Genomic DNA, 27,527 nt, shown 5'->3' with positions numbered 1-27,527 from the left:
ATTTCGAAATGAATGTGGGAAAATTGAAATCAAAGGAAGATAAGGAAACATGGAAGGTATATAGAAGGTTTGCATTTATGGTTACTTTTTTGGGGCGTGTAGTTTTCCCGGAAAGGGAGGGACACATTAACATTCGCTTGGCAGGTGTAGTTGTGGCTCTGACCTCAGAAGGGGATGATTACACTTTGGTCCCTATGATTCTTTCTTGTATTTTTCTTGCTTTAACTAGATGTAAAATGGGCGCGCGAAACTTTGATTGTTGCAACATTTTGTTACAGATATAGTTTTTGGAGCATTTCTATCATCATCCTACGATCACTGATTTTAGTGAGCTATGGCCCAATCATACTTATGATCACCAGAAAAGAATTGACGAATGGGACTTACCAGAGGGGATTGGCGCCTGGAAAGAACTACTTCTTACTCTGTCTACCAAATGGATCACTTGGAACTACGATTGGTTCTCCTCTAAAGAGGTCATTTGTGAGTCTGCATACCATTCTTATTTGGTACTCATAGGATTGGATGGTGTTCAGTCTTATGCTCCACTTCAGGTAATGCGCCAATTCGCACGACTACAGGAGGTTCCACCAACACGAGATATGAGCAAGTTCTGTTATGATTTTGGTAAAGATCAACCTCATGACGAAGAAGAAATTATGAAAATTTTGTATGCAAGTAAAGTCTTGGAGTTGAATGATATGGTAGAAGACCGAGATCGTGGAGAGGTGATCCCTGAATATATTACCCGGTTTCATGACCCTTCGTCGCTTAAAGATAGGCATAAAGGGTCCATCAGGAGGAGAAATGATCAAAGAGCTATAGAAAGGTCAAAAGAGGAATTGGAGCATGCCCGGATGACCATATCCAAACAACAAGCCCAACTGCAAGCCGTAGTCACTCAGATTCGTTTAAATATTGAGAAAGATTATCAATCTACCTTACGGGTCATGGATAAAGATCTAAAGCATGCTAAAAATGAGGCGACCCGCTTAGATGAAGAACTGGCAAGCACTATTGGTTTAGTCAGAAGAGTTGAGGCAAATAAAAATGTTGAAATACATAAGCTGCAAGAAGACTTGAGTATCATTGAAGAGGATGCGCACCAACAACAATTGGAGTTTAATCAGCAGAGAGAGCAGTTTGAAAGAGAAAAGGGCCCATTGGATACGCTCAAAGGGTCAGTTTCATGCACAATTGGAAGAAATAAAAAGGCATAAGAGAGATCATCAACATGCAGATTTTGAGGCAGAGCGGCATCAGTGGATGATTGAGAGAGCTGTGCTAAGCCGCCGTATTGAAGAATACGAGGGACGCGAGACACAGATGGGGAACGCCCTCAACACTACCCAGATATAGTTGCAGAATTGTCACGTGAATATGGGGCAAGCTAGAGAGAAAGTACATCAATTGGCAGAGAAAGCAACATATATTCATGATGATCATCGTCATCTAAACAATGAGAAAGTTGGTCAACAGGCACGTACCCTCGTTCCACAGTTGCCGGCAGTATTTCAGAATTTGTACGAGATTTTGGGGGGAGAGTGGAGGCCAAGGGATGCAGACCTTTGATGATATCAGTTTAAGTAAGAATACCATTAAAGATTAAAGTTTTAGTGCAGTCAATTAGTTTGTAGTTTCATTTTTCATTTGTCGCATTTTTAATTTTATATTTGTCGCATTTTCAGTCATACTTATGTCTTTAGAGTCAATTTGAATAATAATAATAATAATAAAAAATTGTTATTATTTCCTCCTGAACTACGTAATAATCTAATTCATGCGGCGACATGATACGTAGGCAACCCACAAAAGGAGAGAAGAAGATAAGAGAAGAGAAGAAGATAAGAGCGTCAATAAGAAGAAACCTCATAAGCTGAATGAAACATGATGCCTTCAAAAGCATGTTAGAAATAGTGACAATGATAGGAGCATGGCACATTACGTGTGATTCATATATATAAAATGCTTAACCCTAACACGTTTGCTATCTCTTATTTAGTAAGCTTAAGGTGGTTGGTTTGTGGTGAAACAGGCAACACACCATTACTTCACCAGATCTAAGGGAACAATAGTAATGGCAATAATGATGAGATCGAGCTGATCAGTGACGACCCCTAGGGTCAGTCAGTTGAACAAGAGTCAGAGGAAATAAGAAAATTGAGACAGTAATTGTCTGATGTATATAAAGCTTGGGTGTCTGGTCAGCCTCCACCCCGGGGTCCCTTAGATGGAACTTCCACCGTACCCCTTGCTATTCAACCACCGCTCCATGCAACAAGCGACCACATTCTACCACCAGGGTATGTGCCAAACTACAGCCTCCACACTGCTCCCGGTACCTCTAATGTGCGACCTCCAGTCGCACCGGTCAGGAACACTCCTATAGTCATGTCTGGCGCACCGGTATACACAATCCCGCCTCCACCTCCTGTGACAAGGCCAATCAACGAGCCACCATCTCATGCTTATAATGGCTAATACTACTCTCCAAATAGGGCTTTCGGGGTCTCGCCTCTATACAATCAGACTCCTTAGTACGAGTCACCAGTGGAAAATGACAAGCTTGCCAAGACGGTTGAGCCGGATGAGATGGCGAGGAAAATAAAAAGTCTTGAATAGAACATACAGGGACTAAGTGGTCACAAAAGTGTTTCGTTCAGTGATTTATGCATGTTCCCTCACATCCATTTTCCACCAGGGTTCAAGACCCCAAAATTTTAGAAGTATGATGGACACGGCGACCCTACCGCCCATTTGAAAAGGTACTGCAATCAGTTGAGGGGTGCAGGTGGAAAAGAAGAATTGCTGATGGCTTATTTTGGGGAAAGTCTTGTGGGGGTAGCCTCTGAATGGTTCATTGACCAAGATATCTCTCATTGGCATGTCTAGGATGACATGGCCCAGGCCTTCGTCAAACAATTTCAATACAATATTGATATTGCACTGGATCGCAATTCCCTGTCCAATATGAAGAAAAAGCTGACTGAAAGCTTTAGGGAGTATGCAATCAAGTGGAGGGAGGAAACGGCTAGAGTTAAGCCACCCTTGGATAACCACGAGTTGATCACTATTTTTCTGGAGGCCCAAGAGCCTGATTACTTTTAGAACATGATGTCTGCAATGGGTAGACCTTTGGCGGAAGCGATCAAAATAGGAGAAATGGTCAAAATGGCCTCAAGACTGGCAGAATTGTAAGTCAAGCTGCTCTCAAAGCGACCACCCAAGCTATCCAAAATGGGTCGGGAAGTTTGGCAAAAAGAAAGAAGAGAGATAAAGGATCCATGATGACTTCGGGATCCAGGGAAGTTCAAAGAGGGGCATCGCACCCTTATATGCAAGTTCAGCAGGGGCAATCCAGCTACCCTCAACATTACTATCCCCCGCCAATTCCTGAGTACTCTGTGGGACCGCCACAATATACAGTGTTTAATGCTCAATCCTATGCTCGTCCTCCCAATCAATAGGTACGGGCACCAGCTCTAAGATTCCCCCGACCTCAGCAGCAAAATTTTTGGGCACCCTACAATACTCGTCCTAGGCAGGATTATGGTCGAGAGCATAGGCTGGTGGAAAAATTTACTCCATTGGCTGAATAATAATCTAGTCTGTTCCAGTAGTTAAAACAGATGGGCGTGATTGGACCCATCGCTCCCCACCATATGCATTCCGATTCACATGGATTTCAAGCAAATGCTAGATGTGAATATCATTCAGGTGCTCCGGGGCATAGCACTGATGACTGTTGGACCCTAAAAAGAGCCATAGAAAGACTCCTTGTTGAAAAATTGATTGAGGTCATGAATGTCGAGGACCCTCCTAATGTGACCAATAACCCATTGCTAGCACACAATGATGTTCATTTTGTGGGAATGATTGGCCGAGATCGTGAATACAAGACGGTTGGTCGAGCAGAAATGACAGTGGTAACGATTCAAGGGGGAACCAAACTGGAAGTAAGTCCAAGCAGAGATGCACCATTGATTGTGAAAGGCGCCCAGAGCTCAGAGAGGGCAACTTTATTTGTTCCAAAAATCTCGAGGTTGGAAGTTCGCTCCAATGTTCCAAGCCCAAAGTTATACGTCCTTGGAGGTCACCCTATCACAAAGCAGAATCAGGGCGGTACGACAGGTATAATAGAGCCGATCATAATCAAGCCTGCCACACAACCCCGTGTAACAAATACGAAAACCATCCCTTGGAACTACAACAAAACCATAGTAACCTACAAAGGCAAGGAAATCATAGAAGAAGTGGGGGAAACTAGAGGTTTGACTGGATCAGGGAGGTGTTACTCTCCAGAAGAGTTGAGGAAGGCTAAGTAAATGAGAGAAGGCCAAATGCCAATAAAGAAACCGGTCACTAAAGAAGAGGTGGAGGAGTTTTTGAAAAAGATGAAAGTTCAGGATTACTCAATCATTGACCAGCTGAGAAATACTCCTGCCCAAATCTCTCTGTTATCTTTGCTCATACACTCAGGAGAGCATGCCCGTGTACTAATCAAAATCCTGAACGAGGCACATGTCTCAGAGAATACCACCGTGAATCAGTTAGACAATATGGCCAATAGATTTGTTAAGGTGAACAAAATTTCCTTTATTGATGATGAACTTCCTGAGGAGGGAGCCGATCACAATAGGGCTTTACACCTGATTGTCAAATGTGAGGGGCATTATGTGAAGTGAGTCATGGTTGATGGAGGCTCGAGTGTAGATGTATTCCTTCTCTACCTTGCAAAGCATGAAGATCAATGCAGATAGGATCCGACCCGGCAATGTTCGCATCCGGGCTTTTGATGGCTCAACGAGAGATACCATTGGGGAGATCAACCTCACCATGACGATTGGGCCTGTTGATTTTAAAATTGTCTTCCAAGTAGTGGACATGGAAACTTCTTATAACTTTCTTCTTGGAAGGCCATGGATCCATACGGCCCGAGCTGTGCCATCCACCTTGCATCAGATGCTCAAATTCGAGCATAACAGGCAAGAAATTATTGTTCACGGAGAAGACGAGTCATCCATTTATAAAGACCCGTTAATCCCATGTATAGAGGCCATCAAAGGATGTGAGTCTATTGTCTATCAGGATTTCGAAGTGGTTGATGTGGACCATGTTGAGGAAGGAAAGCCCATTCTACATCCTGTCTCTCCGCCACATCTGTAATGGTGGCTGCACTTATGATGAGACAAAGTTATGAGCCAGGAAAAGGCTTGGGTCATTGCAAGGAATTTCAGAACCCATTTCTCCGTTCAGTAACAGGGGTACTTTTGGTTTAGGCTTCGGGCCAACACAAGCAGACGAAGACAAAGCCAAGCACCGCAAAAAGCACGGGTGGGTCTTCTAGCAACCTATCCCTCATATTTTCTACACTTTTGTCAAGCCACGATTCAAACAGGGTCAAAATTCCTTGGCACATGCAAACATTGATGAAATTTGACATGGCCTCAGCCAGATGTTTTCTGATGTGAATATGATCCAGGCTGGTGAAGGCACTAGTCGTGCCGATATGCAACTAATTGGCCCAGACACCATGCTCAATAACTGGGAAGAAACTCCTCTCCCACAAGGAAGGAGTCTTGGTAGTTGACTTTTGCAGCTTCTTTCTTTTGTACTTTGGGTTACTTTCAGGGTTGTAATCCAAATATCTTAGTATAATTGTTTTATTTTGACGTTAGCCCTTCTATCCTTTCAAATTCAATAAAATGCAGTTCAGTTTCGTATTAAATTTTGTATCTTTTCCTTTTCCTAATTCCTGCCATTTTATCTCCATTTCCATTTTGTTAATGCCGGCTTTAATAACATGCCATGCATGCGGAATTCATGCCCAGATCTGAAAAAGTTGTCTAATTTCGAAATAATGCACCAAGAGGTCGAATATGATGAAGATAAGGTTGTTGAGGAAATAAAAAGAGAGTTTGAACAATTTGAAAACAAGCCTAGGCCCAACCTCAATGAAACTGAGTCAAGTAATATCGGAGGTCATGAAGAAGTCAGAGAAACAAAGATAAGCATTCACACTGAACAAAAAACTAGAGATGCCTTGATTCAACTTTTATTTGAGTATAGAGATGAGTTTGCTTGGTCTTAAGATGATATACCGGGTTTAAGAGCCGATTTAGTGGTTCATAAGCTTCCCACGTATCCTGATTTTCCACCAGTCCAACAGAAGCAGCGTAAATTTAAAACGAACATGAGTGATAAAATCAAAGAGGAAATAATGAAGCAATTGAGCGCCAATGTTGTCAGAGCCGTACGATACACCACCTGGGTGGCAAATGTTGTGCCCGTGCCAAAGAAAGATGGAAAAACTAGAGTCTGTGTTGACTACAAAAACCTAAACAAAGAAAGTCCGAAGGATAATTTTCCTTTGCCAAACATCCACATTCTTGTAGATAATTGTGCAAAGCATGAGATACAGTCGTTCGTGGATTGCTATGCTGGGTACCACCAGATTCTAATGGATGAGTGTGATGCAGAAAAGACCGCTTTCACCACTCCGTGGGGTACCTATTATTACGGGGTCATGCCATTCAGTTTAAAGAATGCAGGGGCAACTTACATGAGGGCCATGACCACCATTATTCATGACATGATGCACAAAGAGATAGAAGTATATGTCGATGATGTCATCATAAAATCAAAGATACAGGCTGATCAAGTGCAAGATTTGAAAAAGTTCTTCGAACGGCTTCGAAGGTATGACCTTAAGCTCAATCCAGCCAAGTGTGCATTTGGGGTTCCATCTGGGCAACTCCTCAGTTTTATAGTCAGTCGGAGAGGCATCGAATTGGATCCATCTAAGATAATGTCCATTCGACATCTGCCACCCCCGAAGAACCAAAATGAGGTCATGAGTTTTCTCGGGAGGTTGAACTACATCAGTAGGTTCATTGCTCAGCTTATAACCACATGCGAGCCCATCTTTAAGTTGCTGAAAAAGGATGCTACAATCAAGTGGACGGACGATTGCCAAAATGCTTTTGACAAGATCAAAGATTATCTACCAAAACCCCCTGTACTGGTCCCACCTAAACCTGGTATGCCTTTGTTTTTATATCTATCGGTGATGGATAATTCCTTTGGATGCATTCTGGGGTAACATGATGCAACATGCAAAAAGAAACAAGCTATATATTATCTGAACAAGAAGTTCACCAATTATGAGGTTAAGTACACCCTTTTAGAAAGGACATGTTGTGCCTTGACTTGGGTCGCTTAGAAGTTGAGACATTATCTTTTGGCCTATACTACTTACCTCATATCCAGAATGGATCCTCTGAATTATATCTTCCAAAAGCCAATGCCCACTGGCAAGCTCGCAAAATGGCAAATCTTGCTCACAGAGTTCGACATCGTCTATGTCACTCGCACCGCGAAGAAAGAACAGGCTTTGGGCGATCATTTGGTAGAGAATCCAGTTGATGATGAGTACATGCCACTTACCCCATACTTCCCAGACGAAGAGGTCAACTCAAGAGAGGAAGTAGTTCCAGACGACAACCCTGTATGGAAAATGTATTTTGATGGAGCTGTCAATATCAAAGGAGTTGAGATCGGGGCAATCCTCATCTCACCTATTAGACAGTATTACCCTGCAACGGCCCGACTTCGATTCTTCTGTACCAATAATACGATAAAATACGAAGTCTGTATCATGGGTTTGAAAATGGCCCTCGATCTGGATGTGCATGAACTATTGGTTATGGGAGATTCTCACTTGCTTATCCGTCAAGCCCAAGGTGAATAGGAAACTCGAGACATCAAGATTATTCTCTACAGACAATGTGTACAAGATTTGAGCAAAAGATTTAAATCCATCGAGTTCAGGTACATTCCCAGGTTTCACAACAAGCTAGCCGATGCTCCCTTATCCAGGAAACACTCAGATCAATCCACTAGAAATCCAAGTTTGGAATCAACATGGTTACTGCAATACAATTGAGACAGAACCAGATGGTGAACCATGGTATCATGACATAAAACGATTCCTAAAGATAAGAGAATACCCAGAGCATGCCAACGGTTTCTTCCTGAATGGGGAAATTTTGTACAAAAGGACCCCATATTTGAACTTGTTGAGATGCGTAGATGCCATAGAAGCTGAGCGGATCATGAGTGAAGTGGATTCGGGGGTATGCGGACCTCACATGAATGGATATGTTTTGGCGAAGAAGATTCTGCGGGCAGGGTATTATTGGCTTATAATGGAGCGAGATTGCTTTAGTTTTGTTCGCAAGTGTCACCAACGCCAGATTCATGGTGACCTAATTCACTCGCCACCTTCGGAGTTGCATCCCATGTCCTCTCCTTAGACTTTTGTTGCTTGGGGAATGGATGTTATTGGGCCAATTGAGACAAAGGCTTCAAATGGGCATAGATTCATTTTGGTTGCAATTGATTACTTTACCAAGTGGGTGGAGGTCGTCACTTTCAAATCAGTCACCAAGAAAGTAGTGGTAGACTATGTTAATTCCAACATCATTTGCCGCTTTGGTATCCCGAATACCATTATCACTGACAATACGTCCAATATCAATAGTCATTTGATGAAGGAGGTATGCGAGCAATTTAAAATTATGCATCGCCATTCTACCCCTTACCGGCCAAAAGACAATGGAGTTGTTGAAGCGGTGAACAAGAACATCAAGAAGATTCTTAGAAAAATGATCCAAGGTTCCAGACAATGGCATGAAAAGTTGCCTTTTTCTCTTTTGGGATACAGCATGACTGCTCGCACATCTGTTGGTGCAACTCCTTATCTGTTGGTATATGGAACGGAAGCTGTAATACTGGCTGAAGTCGAAATTCCCTCTCTTCGAATCATTGTGGAGTCGGAGATTGAAGATACAGAATGGGTAAAGACATGATTAGAAAAACTAATGCTGATTGATGAAAAATGGCTAGCAGCAGTGTGCTTTGGCCAGTTATACCAGCAAAGAGTGGCACGCGCTTACAACAAGAAAGTGCATCCAAGGCACTTCGAGGTAGGCCAAATCATTCTGAAACGCGTTCTTCCACACTAAGTAGAAGCTAAAGGAAAGTTCGTCCCAAACTGGAAAGGACCCTACATCATCAAGAAAGTGTTACCAAAAGGGGCCTTGCACTTGGTAGATGAAGAAGGACGGGTACCAGACATGACTATTAATGCAGATGCAGTCAAAAGATATTATGTCTAATATATACCCACTGTGGAACTTTCACGCATGATTTTCTTAGATCGAGATGACAAAGGCTACCATTGCTCGCTATTCCAAGCAAGTGTCACCCTCTTGTTACCCCTTTTAAGTTGTATTTTTCTTCCTTGTTTTCCACTTTTTGGAACCTGTGTACTCACAAAAAAAAAAAGAAAAAAAAAAGTCAAACAACAAATTTTCTGAGCCATTGAACTACGTCCGACCTGATTCCGAAAGGATACGTAGGAAGCCTTACCCTGGGTTCGGTCCCATCACAACAAAAAATCTATATTCCCAATACTCCAAAACTGGGGCAGAAGTTTATTTTTATCTTACGGTTTTTCCTGTAGAAACAGTTCCAAAAGTTGTAATTCAGTTCAAGGTTCTTTTCGTCTTTTCCTGTTAAGAACTTCTGATCGATCTTTGAGAATACTTGAAGTCCCCATATCAGGGGCATTGGCTAACCTTCCGCGTGTCGTATCTTAGTAAAAAAAAGAAAGAAAGAAAAGAAGAAATGAGAGAGTCTTATCGGTGAAAACCCGTATGGGCACTGTAAGGCGACAGTGAGCAGAGAAATGCGAGTCTTATTGGTGAAAACCAGATGGGCACCATAAGGCGACAGTGATTAGAGAAATGAGAGAGGTCAGTTAGAGAAAACCCGCAAATGGCGCTACTAGCTAAATGAGGGTCTTTGATGCTCCGGCATGAGCATAACCAAGACAGTTTCAAGATGAACATTTGCGACGTATTTTGAGAATTAGACAGCTCAGACAGATTAGGCGTCCAGTCCAAAATGCATTCCATGATTCATTGAAGTCGGCATATAGCTCCAGAAAAGTCTCCTTATTTCTTTCCCCGAAAGGGACACCTTTTATTTAGACACAATTCCTTTTTCACTTCCAATTGCTCTTCTATTCTTTTCCATAGTTTTTCTTAGATTCCCTTTCGGTCTAATCTTGCATCAAAAGCAAAGCCAAAAATGGCTGCAAAACTGGCTACAGTTTCCCTGTAATACCGAGAACAATTTGGAGCATATACGACATTGATGAAGGCAGGAATCCATCTGTGATCTATTTTGATAAGGCAGACAAAGTGTCTCAAAGAAACTGAAAAGGTCGCCTAAGCAAGACTTGCTTCATGGGAAAAGTTGATAAGCACCACAGACAGAAATTGGTTCTGGGTGCAAGACAACTAAATTTGATTTTGAAGCAAAATTGCCTTGCCTTAGGGACAAGGATTAGCGGTACCATGGACATCCGGGTATGAAACAGCCAGGGGCAACGTCAGAAAGACAATGTCTCTAGAAAGCGATACAGAGTATCCGGGAACCTCGGTACCACACTGACAAAATTAGTTCTTCGACAGCAGAGGGGTGAACTCAAACTACTCAGGGCATCAAGGCCACAAACCGACTACCACTTTAAAAACTCACAAATTTTTCTTTGTTTGAAGCAGGATCAAAGCGGTGCAGAATGGCGATTCTCAAAGGGCGAATGTCACCAAAGGTAAGTTTCCTCAAAATCTCCACTTTCCTTTATTTGCAGCGTGCATCATTACTGTCCATACCTCCCATTTTCGTAGCTTAAACCAGGTAGAACCTTTTTGCCTTGGGGAATCCAGCTCACAGTTCCAGGTAAAAGTACTCTTCGCTCAGGATTTTTGACGTAGCTTAACACACGTAGAACCTTTTCGCCTAGGGGGATCCAGCTCATATTTTCGGGTAGAAGTACTCTTCGCCCATACTTGTTATTCATGGATTAACCCAGGTAGAATATTTTCGCCGAGGGATATCCAACTCATAGTTTCCGGGTAGAAGTACTCTTCGCTCAGGCAGTTTTTCGTAGCTTAACCCAGGTAGAACCTTTTCGCCTAGGGGGATCTAGCTCATAGTTCCGGGTAAAACTACTCTTCGCTCAGGATGTTTTACGTAGCTTAACCTAGGTAGAAACTTTTCTCCTAGGGAGATCCAGCTCATAGTTTCGGGTAGAAGTACTCTTCGCTCAGGATGTTTTATTTAGGTTAACCCAGGTAGAACCTTTAAGCCAAGGGGGATCCAGCTCATAGTTCCGAGTAGAAGTACTCTTTGCTCAGGATATTTTATGTAGCTTAACCTAGGTAGAACCATTTCACCTAGGGGAATCTAGCTCATAGTTCCGGGTAGAAGTACTCTTCGCTCAAGATGTTTTACGTAGCTTAACCTATGTAGAACCTTTTCGCCTAGGGGATCCAGCTCACAGTTCCGGGTAGAAGTACTCTTCGCTTAGGATGTTTTACGTAGATTAACCCAGGTAGAACCTTTAAGCCTAGGGGGATCCAGCTCATAGCTCCGGGTAGAAGTACTCCTCGCTTAGTTATTTTATGTAGCTTAACCCAGGTAGAACCTTTTCGCCTAGAGGGTTCCAACTCATAGTTCCGGGTAGAAGTACTCTTTGCTCAGGCTGTTTTTTGTAGTTTAACCCAGGTAGAACCTTTTCACCTAGGAGGATCCAGCTCATAGTTCCGGGTAGAAGTACTCTTCGCCCAGACTTGTTTTTCGTAGCTTAACCCAGGTAGAACCGTTTCGCCTAGAGGGATCCAGCTCATAGTTCCAGGTAGAAGTACTCTTCACTCAGGTTGCTTTTCGTAGCTTAACCCAGGTAGAACCTTTTCGCCTTGGGGGATCCAGCTCATAGTTCCGGGTAGAAGTACGCTTCGCCTAGGCTTGTTTTTTGTAGCTTAACTTAGGTAGAACCTTTTCGCCTAGGGGGATCCAGCTCATAGTTCCGGGTAGAAGTACTCTTCGCTTAGGTTATTTTTCGTAGCTTGACCCAGGTAGAACCTTTTCGCTTAGGGAATCCAGCTCATAGTTCTGGGTAGAAGTACTCTTCGCCCAGGCTTGTTTTTCGTAGCTTAACTTAGGTAGAACCTTTTCTCCTAGGGGGATCCAGCTCATAGTTCTGGGTAGAAGTACTCTTCGCTTAGGTTATTTTTCGTAGCTTAACCCAGGTAGAACCTTTTCGCCTAGGGGGATCCAACTCATAGTTCCGGGTAGAAGTACTCTTCGCTCAGGATGTTTTACGTAGCTTAACCCAGGTAGGACCTTTTCGCCTAGGGGGTCCAGCTCATAGTTCCGGGTAGAAGTACTCTTTGCTCAGGTTGTTTTTCGTAGCTTAACCCAGGTATAACCTTTTTGCCTAAGGGGATCCAGCTCATATTTCCGGGTAGAAGTACTCTTCGCTCAAGTTGTTTTACGTAGCTTAACCTAGGTAGAACCTTTTTCCCCTGGGGATTCAGCATTTTTTCAGTAATACAAGGCGCCAACCCCTGGTTACATTTCATTTCAGTAATACAAGGTACCAATCCCTGATTACATTTCTTCTTCAGTAATACAGGGCGCCAACCCCTGGTTACATTTCATTTTAGTAATACAAGAGACTAATCCCTGATTACATTCTTTTTCCGTAATACAGGGTACCAACCCCTGGTTACCTTTCCTCACCAGTATCAGGGTACAACAATCCTTAGTTTTATTTTCTGACATAGGGTCTCCATTCCTTAGTTGATTTTTATTTTTTAGACATAGGGACTTCACTCCTTAGTCTCCTTACCAGTATTAGGGTACACTATTTCCCATCGCATTTCCCCAATATAAGATACACCAATCCTTAGTTGAGGCACCATTTAGACAATCTGGGCACACCTTTCCCAAAGAATCATGTTTTCCCAGGATACACCAATCCCGACCTTTTGTTGCTTTCAATAATGAAGTAGTATAGAGTTTTGTTACAAATAACTCACGAAATTTTCCTAGTAAAGAGTGGGGTAGAAAAATTTCGTTTGTTTGTTTGTTTTGGTATCTGAGCAAGTTTTACCTCGAGGCACGAGTTCGAGATGACCGATAAAAGAAGTCTTAATCCAAAATAAAGGAAAGAAAACAAAAGAAGCAAATCCAGAATGCAGAAGTGGATGAAAAGATATAAACTACTCAAGACTTGACTGAAGTCACGAGCATTACATTTCCCATTTTCATCAGAAGAGGCCGTAGAAGAATGTACTGGAACCTGCAGCGAGCAAGCATCAAGGTTCAGATTAGAGTCTGCGTGAATAACCAGTCAAGACTCAAGATCAAGTTTTAGAAGACCTATAGATATGAATCTTGTAACTCATAGCTGATAGGCTTGTTTATTCTCTTTCGATTTTGATGTAATAACACGACTACAGGCCGGAGCCTCGACGGAACCTCACTCGACTCTCCAACTCAGCATTCCATCCTTTTCCTTAAACTACACGTGACCCGATTCTCTTATAACTCGGGATATGTAGGCCGTCCAAAATCAGGACTTGGATGCACTCTATTCTCTCTTCCCTTTTGAATAATGGTATGGACAAAAATTAGTCATATCGCTCATCTTTCTTAGATTGAAAACACTTCATGTTTCCAAGCAAAGAGGGGCATGCTGCGAGCACCTAATTTTTGACTATATTTAAAAATTTTATCACTTTATTTTAGTATTTAAATAGTTTTAAGTTTAATTTTGATATTTTAACTTTTATACTATTTTTATTAGTAGGCTTTATTAGAGAATATGTAAAATTTTTACCAAAGTCTATTACATAGAGGGCGGAAGAATTTATTTGAATTACAGACCAAATTTAATAAAATTACTTCCTACTTTCCCTACACTATTTCTTTGTCCCATCACCCACCTACTACACTATTCACGTATCACATCTCACTCCCCTTTTACTATTCCCTTATCCCATAACTCACCTACTACACTATTCAAGTGTCACCATTCCTTGTCCCATGGTTCATTTTCAACACTCCTCCTCTCATCTTTTCTTATTATATGTACATACACAAAAAAGGAAAAAAAGGGGGATTACCTCCTTCTTCCCCCGGCACAAAACGCACCAAACCTCCATTAACACCCACCTCCAAATCAGTCTTAAACTACCCTCAAAATCCATCACCCTTTTACCTACAAAAACCAACTGAAACTACCCCCAAAACATAGAAAAAAATAGCAATGAATCTCACCCTGAATTCCAGCAAAAAGCAGCCCGAAATTACAGCAAAAGCTGCCCAAAAATACAGCAAAATAGCTGCAAAACCTACCTCCATTAACACCAATTTTCAGCTTCAAAACTGCCGCAAAAACGCAGTGATTCTCCCTCTAAAAACCAGCTCGCAAACATCATAAAACTGGCAGGAAAAAGCCACTCTTGGTCGCCAAAATCTGAGTGAAAACAATCCGGAAAAAATTCCCGACGAGGTCTTGGTTCGAGGTTCCGGCGTACGGTTAGCTACGAGTTAACGACGAAGGTCTCGTTTTTGTTTCTAGATCTCTTCACTTTGGACGAGATTATGTACGAGTAGGAGATTTTTTCTTATTAATATATTTAAAAGCCGTTGCATGTTCTAGGTCCATTTCCATGCTCTTATAAGTATTTCCATTAAAGCTTCATATTTTGGATTATCGGTGTGATTAACTGTAGAATCAATGTGAAAGTCTGAGTGGTTTATTGCTCTCTGCTTCATCACCGACAAATTCTACTGTGTTTTGAATCAATCTTTTACTAAGTGCATATCTTGTTTAATAGTTACTCTTGTCAAGTGGGGTTCGTATGGCTTTATGTTGGGTGTGAGTATTAATCATGAATTGAAAAAGTCAAATGAGCTATTGTTTGATTTGGTAGAGATCACGTTGGAGCTTAGCAAGCTTTCACTTTATTCCATTAATTTTCTTAAGTAAGTAGAATGAATAAGTAGGATTTATTTTCTTGTCACATTATCATACCTATATCAGGCATAATTGATACCTCTAGTAATCTTTAATAATCAATCTTACCTTTTCCGTAATTCTACCCCGTAACCTTTTAGCCTCACAATAATCCCAAACTTAGCAAATAATTAAACAACTTTGAATAACGTAGTGTGCTTTAGGTGTGGCCAATAATAAATTATCGTGACTATGGGTACGATTTCCGTGGCATAATCATGGTACGTAATTCCAAATTCGAGTGCACGCTTGTGTAACTTGACCTTAAATGAAAAGTCATAATAAAATTATAATGTTATTTATAATGTAATTTTGTCCTTCAATAATAATCAAGCAATGAAAGTGGACATAGGTAAAACATGAAACCCAATAAAACACAGTTTATCCAAAAATAATATAAGCCAAATGTAGTCAATAAAGCGACCGTGCTAGAACCACGGGACTCGGAAAATGCCTTACACCTTCTTCTCAGTCAACAAAATTTCTTATCCGGACTTTATTTTCGCAGACCAATAATAATAGAGTCAAACCTTCCTTTGACTAGAGATTCAAATAAAAGGTGACTTGGAATACCCAAAAATTAATTCCAAGTGGCGAATCTGTAAATAAAATAATCCCTAATCAAGTTTGTCACTTTAATTGGAAAAACTCTTTAACCCACAACCTATAAAACACAATATCTTTTTGGGGGTAGAAAAGAGGTGTGACAAGAGTTTTACAAATGTAAAAGTTAAATCAATTAGTTATTCATTGGTTATCCATTTTCTAAATGGATAATATGGTTCTTATCCATATTTAACCCGTTTTTAAAAAATTTATTATCCAACTCATTTTTAGTGAATAATACGAGTGATTAAATATTTTCTTTTAACCATTTTATCACCCTTGGTGCTAAGAACACCTTTTTGATCTTCTAATATAATATATTTTATGTTAGTATACAATTATGAAATGGACATGAGCCTTAACTCAATCCAAAAACAAACATATAACTCATGAGGCGAGAAGTGCAAAAGCCCATATAAAAAAGAGACAAACAACTCCATCTCACACCGATCAGAGTCCTTATTGGTGTGGGATAGGATTATTTTCCTCATTTGATGGTCTTGTGCAATCTCAAAATCATGATTAGCTAGCTTTTGTGGTTAAATTAGACCCAAGGTCAATTTTCTTAACATGGTATCAAAGGCAGATATATTTCAAATCTTAGTTTACCTGATGTTGAGCCCCCCGTGCTATATTATTGACACTCCAGATATCCAATCATGTTGAGCCCCCCGTGCTATATTATTGACACTCCAGATATCCAATCATGGGCATGCTGAGAGTGACTTTTGGGATTGAGTTAGACTAAGGTATTTTGTGGTAGGTTTTGTTGTTATGTCCCCCTCGTCTATACTTTTTTTTTTTTTTTTGGTTAAAGCCGAATCCATCTTTAAGAAAAAATAAAGTTAGGCCATGTCGGTATTAAAGTCGAATCCATCTTAATTCTTGATTTATCCTATGTTGAGACCTCATATTATATATATTGTCTATGCTCCAAATGTCAAGTCCTGGATATGCGTGTGGTATTCGAGTCCAACATCAATGTGGGATGGGGTTATTTGCCTATTTATATAGTCTTGTGCAATCGTATCACATGATTTAGCTTTTGTGATTGAGTTGGTCGTAGGTCCATTCTCTTTAACATTTAAAATATAATATTTGTATATAAAATTTTCTTTTCTTAATAAAAACCACCGTTCTGTTAAGGGATCAGGCATGATGCCTACCTCATATATTAAAATCCAAAAGAAAAATACATATACAAGAAATATGTGAAACTTAACCTCTCCAAAAGCTAAAAGAAAAGTGGACATGCCCTTAATTACATCTTTGCATTACCATTGCCTAGAAGATAACCATTAGCTAGGCGTCCTGTGATATGTCAGCGAAGAGAGGATTCCTCTTCAATATTACACGTATAATTTCACAAAGAAATTATCTAAGCATTTTTCATACCAATCCATCTTACTGTAATTCCTCATTTCTTGATTATTGGACTTCATCAAACAGGCAACCAAAGTGAGACATCATTAGTTCATTTCCTAAAATGTGTAGTTGCTAAAAGATGCATAAATCAAGAAAATTTTAAAAGAATATTTACCTTTCTTGAAAATTAACGTTGAGTTGACAGTTAATATTAGTATATTGTATGGTTGAATTACGGGGCAAATCTTCTTTGGCAATGTCACCAAATTTGCACCAAATGGTAGTGAATTAGGGCTATTTGCCAAAGAAGATTAGCCCAGTAATAAGTCCATACAGATTAGCCCAGTTTTAACATTTCTAATACTTGAAACCCTTTTATAGCAAAGAGGAAAATGTATTATTCTTTCATTTGGAGAGTATATTATAACGCATATGCTTTGATATGTATGTATGTCTTAAGGAATCATGCAATTGCGTGCAAAATCCGAGCACATTCTTTCACATTTAAATGTATCCTATGTTTTTTCTTGAGAAAATGACACTGTATAGTCGCTCTTAAAATAATAGCCAAACAAATGTATATTTTTATATATATATACATTCTGTATATTATATACAAAATTTATATATTTTTTCTACATTTGTTCGGCTACCGAATGTAAATACTTTCTGGCGCGGGATAAAAGTGAAAAAAACTTATTTTTCTTGCAGCATGACTCGTTTTCCTTTTAGATCTCTTCCCCCCAGAGAGCAACAATTGACAAGTTTGGGCCATAAAAGTTTCATATAGCTAGCAAGCAGAATTGGTCCGTTTATTTTTTTTTATAGTTTGAAGTACATTTTTCATTAGTTAAACAAAATACCCCCTCTATTACATATCATGTATATATCTTACTTTCTATTTTAGTCAGCCAAAAATAGTCTATTTCTATCATTTAGTAAGTTTTTAAGTTACATTCTCATTTCCTAATGACGTCACTTTGTAGGAAGTGGCAAAGCCGAATTTCGCAAAAGGTGCTCAAAATTTAATATACACACATAAAAATAATTTTTGACCTTTATACACAATATAAGTTTTTATATACACCGTATAATTTTTCGATGAAGGGTGTTCGGTTGACCACCCTTTAGTATATATATGGCTATGCCACGGTATATAGGAATGACATATCATGGGCCTCACGGTTTTGTGATTTGTCCCTTGGGCAATGGACGTTAACCCAAGAGCGCATCAACAATTGAATCATGAACTCGCCATTATATGACCCGTAACCTTTTCATCTTATTCTAATGTGGGATTTGTCTGAGGCAAATTTCATTGCAGAGCAATTACTATTAGTTGCTCAGGACAATGATGCTTGATTTGAAAAGATTAAGCAATTCTACACCTCTATTTAAAGGCTAGGAGTTAAATTCCTAGCTCTTCTTGTTTGAATAACATTCTTTATTCTTCATATTTGAATAATATTCCTACCTCTTCTCCGATATACCAGAAGTGAAAGTGAGTTCTAGAAACTGAAAATTTTAAGGCATATCCCAAAACGTAATAGCATCTCCTATTTTTCAAGCATAAATATTCCTTTGATGACATGAATATTATCTAGGGAAGTCTGATTTTCAAGCTAGCTCAAAAAAAGAAGAGTCTGGTCCGGTATGAATTTAGGCACGGCCCGTCCGTCCTTATTTTCAGTTGTTCCAGTTGAACCACCAAAGGTTGTGGCAGAGAGTAAAATATTTCTCCATCTTTAATCAGAGGTCTCGGGTTCGAGCTCGGGGCGTGGAGTTGTCTTTGGGAAGGAGCGTCTTACGCCCCAAATTGGATTTTAATTCTCGCACGAATTTGAATTAGTCAGCCCCAATACAGGTACTCCAAATTTTTTAAAAAAATCACCATTTGAACTTAGCATCTTATTAATTAGTCAATTTTAGTAATTGCAAGACAGAATATTTGTACCTTTCACTTCACTTTGTCAAAAGAAAGCAAACCACCATATACTCTTTAGATTGCATAGTGCCAGCCAAATGAACACCTGCAACACATTTTAATCTTCAATCCTCTCTATTATCCGTTTGTTTCTACTAATTAATTAGTTTTTAAACACTTATATGGTTTGATTAAAATATATAACAGTAACATATATGATTAACATTGTTAGTGTTCACTCTGTATGGAAAAAGAATAACATGTACTGTCGATAAAAACTCACTCATGTTACACCAATTCAACGAATCCAAGACGTGTCTTTTATGTTTAAGTGTGTGATCATCTCATCTAAAATGTTAAACTGTTAGAGAGCGTATAATAAGTTGAATGACTTTAGTATTACAAAAATATAATTTGTAACTTTATTGATACAACAAGTAAAGTTCAGTTATCACGCGTGAAAAAAAGATGCTATTTAGCTATTATATTTTGGAATTGCAATAAATATTTTTATTTTCCGATGATAGATCTGGCAAGGGTCTCATTGGGGAAAAAAAACAATTAACGAAGATGAGAACATAAATTCTTTTTCAATTTTACATAATACAACGAGGCATAAATAAAAAACAACTCCAAGATTTGTTTACGAAGGCTGAGCATGGAAAATTAGATATATCATTGAACTTTTTTCCATTAGATAGTAAGTAATTATCACAAAATTTTCCTCATTTAAAACGTAATCTCATTATCTGTCAACCTACAAAATGCTACATATGATATATAACCAAAGGAAAATCCAAGTAAATTCCTTTAATTTGGAGGGGAAAAGCTAGTATTATGTCAAAGTAAACTCATTTAACTTGAAACTATTACAAGTTGAAGTTAGCTAGTATTAGCTCAATTCTCAAAATGCTTAGTTTAAGATCTTCATTAGTTTTGAAAGGTTGGATGAGTTTATAGTGTCCTAGATCACTTCATCAGTATTTACCTTAACGTTTGATTTGGATGCTCAGATTCTTTCACATGGTATCAAAGTAGGTAAAAGTCTTGGTTCAAGTCTCACTATCATCCATTATCACAAAGATTTTTCTCGTTCTTGTCCATGAGAAAGAATGTGGTCCGCATGTGAAAGCGATTAAGCTTTTAGTTAAGATGGTCGGTCACAGAGCCAAACTTTGGTGAACCCGTTTGCGCAACTGCTTTTTCTTTTTGTGTTTTATTGCTCTGAACTCTCTCAAAAGCTATGGAGCTGCTCTAGGCTTCTTTCTCAATATTATTTCATCTCATCTCAAATAATTAATATTGCTTCTATCCCAATCATTAATATGTTGAGCCTAATTTGTCTTCCTCTACTCCAGGCGCGCTCCTTCTGAACATCCACACTTAAAGAGGCAAATATCGAGAAAAATTAGAAAATAAGATTTACCTTTTACGCAATTAAATAGACTGTTATAATAATGTATGGCTGAATTATGGGGCAAATCTTCTTTGGCAATGACCAAACTTGCACATAATAGTGAAGTGTGACTGTTTGCCAAAGAAGATTAGCCCAGTAATGAGTCCATACAATTTGAAGTCTCTCTTGACCAATTTCTTTATGAAAATTTCTAGTAATTGAAACCCTTTTATAGCAGAAAGAAAAATGTAGTATTATTTCATTGGAGTATATTTTAACGCATATGCTCCATTTATATGTGTTGAGGAATAATGCATCTAAAGTACAAAGTCTGAGCACCGTCTTTCACACTTAAATGTATATTCTCTTTGTCCCAATTTATGTGATGCAGTTTGGATTTAATTTTGTTAGCATAAGAAGGTTTTTGCACTATCAAGATTTAGGTCATCTATACATGTTGTAACAGGTAACATGTCTTTTTGTCACGAGAACAAATTTAACATTTTAAGAAGGCTTACTAGTAGATATACTTTGGATAACCTGTTGAAATTTGGACTTATGTTAATTGGTTATAACCTGAAAGAATAGTGACGTAGTCGCAAATGGTGGATAAATAAAAGATCTAATATTAAATACTATGTGTATGGATAAGTGAGGTCCAATAATAATTGGTCTGTGATGGGGAGACACTCTTTATAAATAGAGGCCACACCCCCCCCCTCCCCTTTCCCTAGCTATAAGAAAACCTTTAGCGTATTCTGTCTCTTGAATACGTGGTAACAATAAACGTCCCATCAGTCAAGTTCTCAAGACCGTGAGAGCGTATAGCTAGTTACTGTGTCGATAGAATTGAACAATACGCTTCCTTAGACTCCAACTCAAGATTATGATTTAATAACTGTTCGATTGTATCTTAATCTCTACTATGACTACGAATTAATAATCTTACATTATCTGACTGTGTAAAAAATTCTTGACACTGTATGAAACAAAGAAGCTCAAAAACTATATTGCCTTATGTACTAATAAAAAACCTGCATGTGTCCTTTTATTTAGTTTCTTGCGTTTTAAGGCATGTCTCTACAATTGTACACCTCTACTTGGAGGCAAGGAGTTAAGTTGCTGGCTCTTTACTATTCCATGAGACATAAATTAAAGGAACTAAATTCAAACATGAAAGTGAAGCATCTGAAGCTTGTGGCGGATCACTTTTAACTCTAGAACATTTACTTTCCGAATTGGCACAACTGTCAAAAGGAAAAGGAACATGACAATATTCAAATAAAATATAAGAAAAGAAAAACAAGAGCACATTCCTAAGCTTCTATGGGACATTCTCCTTCATCGTACGATCTCTTACTCAGAGGCGGAGTTAAGATTTGAAGTGTATGTGTTCGAATTATAATCATTTTTAATAAATGTTCAAATTATAATCATTTTTAATCAGATTCTAAATTAATAATTTGTATATGTTTAATAAATTTTATCAAATAAATACAGAGTTTGAACTAAAACTACTGGGTTCGACGGAACCTGCAACTCGCTCTTTAGCTCCGACCCTGCTCTTACTTTCTTATTCTTGATCAGAGTTGAACTAATATTCCCTTGCTAAGAAATTTCATATTCTTGTTTGGTGGTGTCATACATGGATCTGACACCAGTATAAGACTCATTAATTTTTTCTTTTTTACTTTTTTTTAAACCCTATCAGTTTCTTCTTTCTTTTTTCTTGTTCTCTATGTTTGCATGCAACCATCGCATATGGTTTAGAGTTAATATCCTAAAACCCTTTGTAGCTATCTACTTAAATTATAGAGTGTCCCAAAATTCTCCTGAACTATTTTCCCATTCATGTTTAAAAACAATTCGGTGCTTATTTGGCATAATGTGTGTAATAACTTGCCAAAGAGCGCGTGAAGACTAAAAAAAAACAATCAAAATAACCCACCTGACAGTATTTAATGGCTAATTAGCCTTATACTTTTTTAAAATTTACTTTTCTTTTTTTTTTTCTCCTCATTTTCTTCATTGTTTTCACCTTTCTTCATTATTGTTTTTACCTTTCTTCTTCATTTGTTCATCTTCCTTCCTCATTTTTTCACCTTTCCTCTTTAGTTCTACATATGAATTTCCTCTGAAAAGGTTTCACCCCTCTTATTCCTGTATTTGTTTTTTTAATTTTTAGCTTTCTTTCATTTCTTACCCATAATATTCATTTAAATTTTCTTATTAAATTCAACACTTTGTAGACACTACAAAAAAACAGCGTTTAGCGACGAAATTTAGCGACAAGAGATACTCCGTAGCTAAATAACGACGGATTAGCGATGAATTTTATAGTTTGTCGCCAAATAAGCTATAAAATAATTCGTATCAAATATAGCAGCGGATTAGCGACAAAAATTTATATTCGTCGCTAAAATTGGCGCAAAATATTAGCGCCTTTATTTTACCTATAAAATTAGCGACGAAAGTGGGGCAACAAAAGTTATTAAAACTTAGCGACGGATTTAACGTCAAAAAATCAGTCGCTGCATTTATTTTACTTATCAAGACATTCCAAAGTTAGTTGTGACAAAATTTTCCATCGCTAGTTTCCTTAAAATAAAATTTCATTAGTTATTATTAGCGACAGAAATCAGGTACGTCGCTATTTTCGTTGCTAAATTTTTGGTCCTAAAAATAAAATTACCCTAGTTAAAAGACATTCCAACAATTAGGGCACAAACACGCCCACTTTCTCTCCTCTCTATCAGACTCTCACTTTCATTCCTCTTAAAAAATGTGAGTTTTTTTCTTCAAATACAAAAAAATGGGCGTGAATTTAGGGTTAATGTCTGAAAATAGAAGAAAACTTTCGAAATTGCAAATTTTTTGCTGCAGAATTCTGAAATTCGAAGTCGTGTGTTTGCAGAATTCTGAAATTCGACGTCGTCCGCTAATTTTAGGGATTGTATATCCTTAATACGGTAAGCTTTTTTGTGATTTCATTCCTGTTTTGTAGATCTGGGCGAGAATCATGTTCATCCTGTCTTGTGCTTCTGTCATGGAACATGACTGGAACTCCTTAAATCTAACTAAAAAGGAAAGTGTCCGATTTTCTGCAAACTAATTCAATGCCTAGCAAATGGATGTCAGAATATATAAGCCAAGATTTTATCTTCTGCAATGCAGTGACTTTCTGTGGGATTTTATCTTATTTTTTGGATAATTTTTTGGGGAAGTGTTCAGGAAATAAAATCTGAGCTAAAATATGTGAAAAAACAATGAATGCTCCTCTAAGTTCTACTAAAAAATAGATCTGGGTATTTTGTGTAAGAATTTCTGTCCACCTGTTAACTTGATCATGTGTTGGATTAAAGTGAGGGTGGCTGGGTGTTAAGATATGTTGGTCATCTTCTTTCATGTCTGAAGATTGGAAATAAGTTAGATGTTCTTGATAAAAATGGCCTCTTCCTGTCATGCCTGAAGTAAAAACGAATTGATTAAATTTTGTATGTATGTTGGTTCAATATCGTTGGGTATCCTTGATTATATCAATGGCTCTCTTTTAATTGTCGTTATCATTCTAGAATCATGGGGTATTAGACCAATTTTCACATGAGTTTCAATTTGCAGAAGGTTTGTTGGCCACTTAATCTTCATGACTTCCATATTTGAATTAACTATAAGCATCCTTAGTCATAATGTGAAATTATGGAGGAGCTCATTGAAAGCAAATGAAATTACCAACAGTTATCTCAGTGTTAATTGAGTCTTATTAAATAAAGAACTCTAAGGTCTTATTTATTTTAATATTAAATAGGAAACTAAAATTAATATTAGAAGGCATTCTATTGGGATTCTTCAATTGATAGTGCGGTGCGGATGCAATGGAAGCACAGAAAGATACAGTAATTTTGTTAGCAAACTAAAATCAAATGGGGTGCAACCAGACTCTATTCCAAATAATGTGTGGCAAAGTTGGTTGAGACTTTGGAAAGATCCTAAGTGTGTTAAAAAGTCAGAAATAAATGCAAAACATCGTTGTGCTGGGAGCGGAGTTGCCACTGGGACTCACACAGGTGGCTCTATCAGTGTTGGGGAGCATTGCAAGAGACTTGTAAGTGTATATAAAATATCTGAAAATCTCATTTAAGTTTACTCTAATTCGAATGTGAATCTCATTTAAGTAGGTTACCTGAAGTTGTGAGCTGCGGATTGTCTCTTGTTCTATTTTTAATATTCTGCGTTTGAGTTATGTTTATTGAACTTTTGTGCATTGGTAGGATTTGCATTTTCCTTATAAATTGACTATAAATTGACACATGACTGTCCAGCGAGTCTACCTCATCTGCTTGATCTGCCCAGCTTTTTGATAGTTCCTTAGGATTCTTTGTTGCTATCAGTTCATTATATTAGTTTTTTGATAGTTCCTTAGGATCCAGAAAAATATCTCTTCTTTTTAGTATGTATAAATTACATAATGAAGTTATCCACAGTAATTAATTTCTAAAGTTGATCAATATGTCTTCAAAAATCGTGAGTTGCAAATTTTTTGAACGATTAGTTACCACTTTGAATTGAAACAAATAAAAAGGAAATTAAGGTCCAAGTTTGTGGTCCAATTGTATATGTTGAGAATCATTTGTTGGCGGGGAAAGAGGAACATAATATGAAAGAAAAGAAAACAAGAGGGAAGTATTGGCAAGCATAGTGAATGTACCTTCAGATAATGATCAGCAAGTTAATCATCTGCCCAGATATTTAGATATTGAGTTGAAAAAACTAATGTAATGTTTTAGTACCACAAAAGTGCCAAAATCTCAAATTTTTGACACCCCATTTCATCTAACAGATGTGTCAACATGTTAAATCTTCAAATCTTTTTTGGAACTCATATAAGGTAGCCTAGCTCTTCAATATAGGGAAAGGGGACATGGGGAGGAATACAAGGTGCAGTCCAACTGGATAAGCAAATCTTCATATATTTGGGGTTCTAAAGGGTCTAGTAAAATTACAGAAGTAGGTGGTCTACTGTAGGAACCGTAGGAACTGTAGGTGCCACATCTAAAGGGTGTTCTTTTTGCTATTGTAGTAAAAGCTGAATCTTGGAGGTGTATGTAGATCATTTTCTTTTAGTTGATACTAGTGTTATGAATAAGTTCATGACAGGTGATGTAATTTTTCTAAGTACTTGGTCCTGCTGCATGGACATCTCCCTCTCTCCCTTTCTTTTCTTGTGCATGCTTACAGGAAGGGGATTGGAGAAAACACAAGAAACTCATCTTAAATACTAATTTTCCCCTTTTTTAATCTGTTACATTTTGCTTTGCTTTTCTAGTAGTTGTAAACTCAGTACTTTCTATCTCTTTGGTTTTTTGAGAGATTTAAGGTTATATTCAGTATACCACTTCGTTTCTCTTCTTCCAAGGCAAAATTTAAATCCTTTATGGATAGGCACAGTCTTGTGAAATAGCTGTCCGAGCTGTCAACTTGTAGTGCTATTTTCAACTAAATAGTGCTCTACTTAGGTGCCTGTCATTTGTGATATTGCTCAGTTTTCTATCATTTTTGTCCTGATCAGGTTTCTTTTAGCCCTGTTAGTAGCATGGTTAATCTAGTCATCATTGGTCAATAGTTGGGCCATATTTGCCTGAGAAGTGAGGCTCTTTAGCTTCTAAATTCACTGCTTTATACCCTGCTCTAAAGACAAAATTGATAATTCCCTTTTTCTCTTGCTAATTCAGTGCTAAAGCGTGTGTTTAATTAGATTTGCAATGGCCAAGGTCTCTCAAGTTTGAATATTCATTTGACACCCATTACTTAAAATGTCTAATATATACTACTAAAATCATTTAGGTATATTTCAAGGAAAGTTCTAAGTTGACTTCATTGTCAATATGTTTGTATGTTATAACTAGTTTTTTTATAGTGAGCAGTTTTAAGTTGAAAATAAAGAATGCGCATGTATGACATTATAGATCTGCCTCTAAGCTACTACTCATACAGAATTTGGTGGTTTAAAGCAAGGCATTCGATATTATCAGGGGTGGCACCTTAGCAATATTAGCACTGAATTTGATTCTTCACAATCTTAAGGTCTATCTTCTTAATTGAATAACTTTTGTATAGGCTGTTAAAAATGGTCGAGATCCAACACCAAGTGAGTTGCATTTGCACGTCCATATACATGGTAATGATTGAAAATCTTTTGTTGTTGAGAAATCCCGAATCGTACATGTAAGATAACTTTTTAAATAATTTTATTGACTTTACTTTCATATATTTTTTCATTTTGTAAATTGAATGCTCAATATTATTTAGTCTTTTTATTTCACTAATTATTAACTCTTCTACAGGAAAAATATCAGGAGATATTACAACAACCAACACAGACTCAATCTAATATTGATCAGTGTAAAGTATATTATTAACCCGCGGGAGGAGAAAAGAAAAGAAGAGTATATGGTCTTGGATCTCAAGCAAAATGCTACTACGGGCCAAATCTTCATGACTCTTTTGGATCTGATGCTTCATCGTCAGCAACACCTCCAAATGCTCAATCAACACCGATAGGAAATCTGGATGAGTTAGTGATGCGATTGATTCCTGCACTGACAGATCATATAGTTTCTATAATTGTTGAGCGGGTACGCGAATTAGTTTTCTTACCCTCGCATAAGACAAATACTGATCTTACCAACCACTCATTAGATGTGGCACCTACAGTTCCTACATCTTCTACTGCTGCTAACATTAATGAGGTTCATGCATTGGATTTTGATGATGACCGTAACTCTCCAGCCTCGCATAGTTAGCCTATTTTGTTTGGACTTTATTGTTGGTCCTTGTGGATATTTTGTACTTAACAATACCGTTATATGCATTATGCTATATATTTTTGACCTTGTTGAATATATTGTTAATTTATATTAATATCAGTAACTTTTTATTAAGTGTATTTAATAGCTTTTATGTAATATGCTTGAACAGAGTACATTTAAAATAATAAATAAAAATAATTTTAAAAAATCAGCAATATATTAAAAATAAATTAGCGACGGATACTTTCTGTAGCTAAAATTATCGCGTAAAATTAAATCTTGCGACGAATTGGCGACAAAAGGTTTTGTTGCAAAAAGCAGGGAGAATTAGCTATAACACGATTAGCGACAGACGATTTCGTCGCTATTAAGAACAAACGACAATTTTGTTATGTATTGTAGCGACAAAAGTCATCAAAATAGCGACAGAAACAAGCAATATAGCGACGGTTATTTCCATCGCTAAACTTTGCTACAGATATATTCCGTCAC

General features: G+C 38.0%; 1 pseudogene; it reads left to right on the top strand.

Moving 5' to 3' along the window:
• The first annotated feature begins 1,380 nt into the window (after window positions 1–1,380).
• LOC107771677 (uncharacterized) lies at window positions 1,381–27,126 on the top strand (annotated as a pseudogene).
• Window positions 27,127–27,527: the final 401 nt, after the last annotated feature.

The sequence above is a fragment of the Nicotiana tabacum genome, chromosome 14 (genome assembly GCF_000715075.1).
Source record: "Nicotiana tabacum cultivar K326 chromosome 14, ASM71507v2, whole genome shotgun sequence".
NCBI classification, from domain to species: domain Eukaryota; kingdom Viridiplantae; phylum Streptophyta; class Magnoliopsida; order Solanales; family Solanaceae; genus Nicotiana; species Nicotiana tabacum.
Note: the sequence above shows the minus strand (reverse complement) of the source record. Positions and strands in the feature narration are given on the sequence as shown.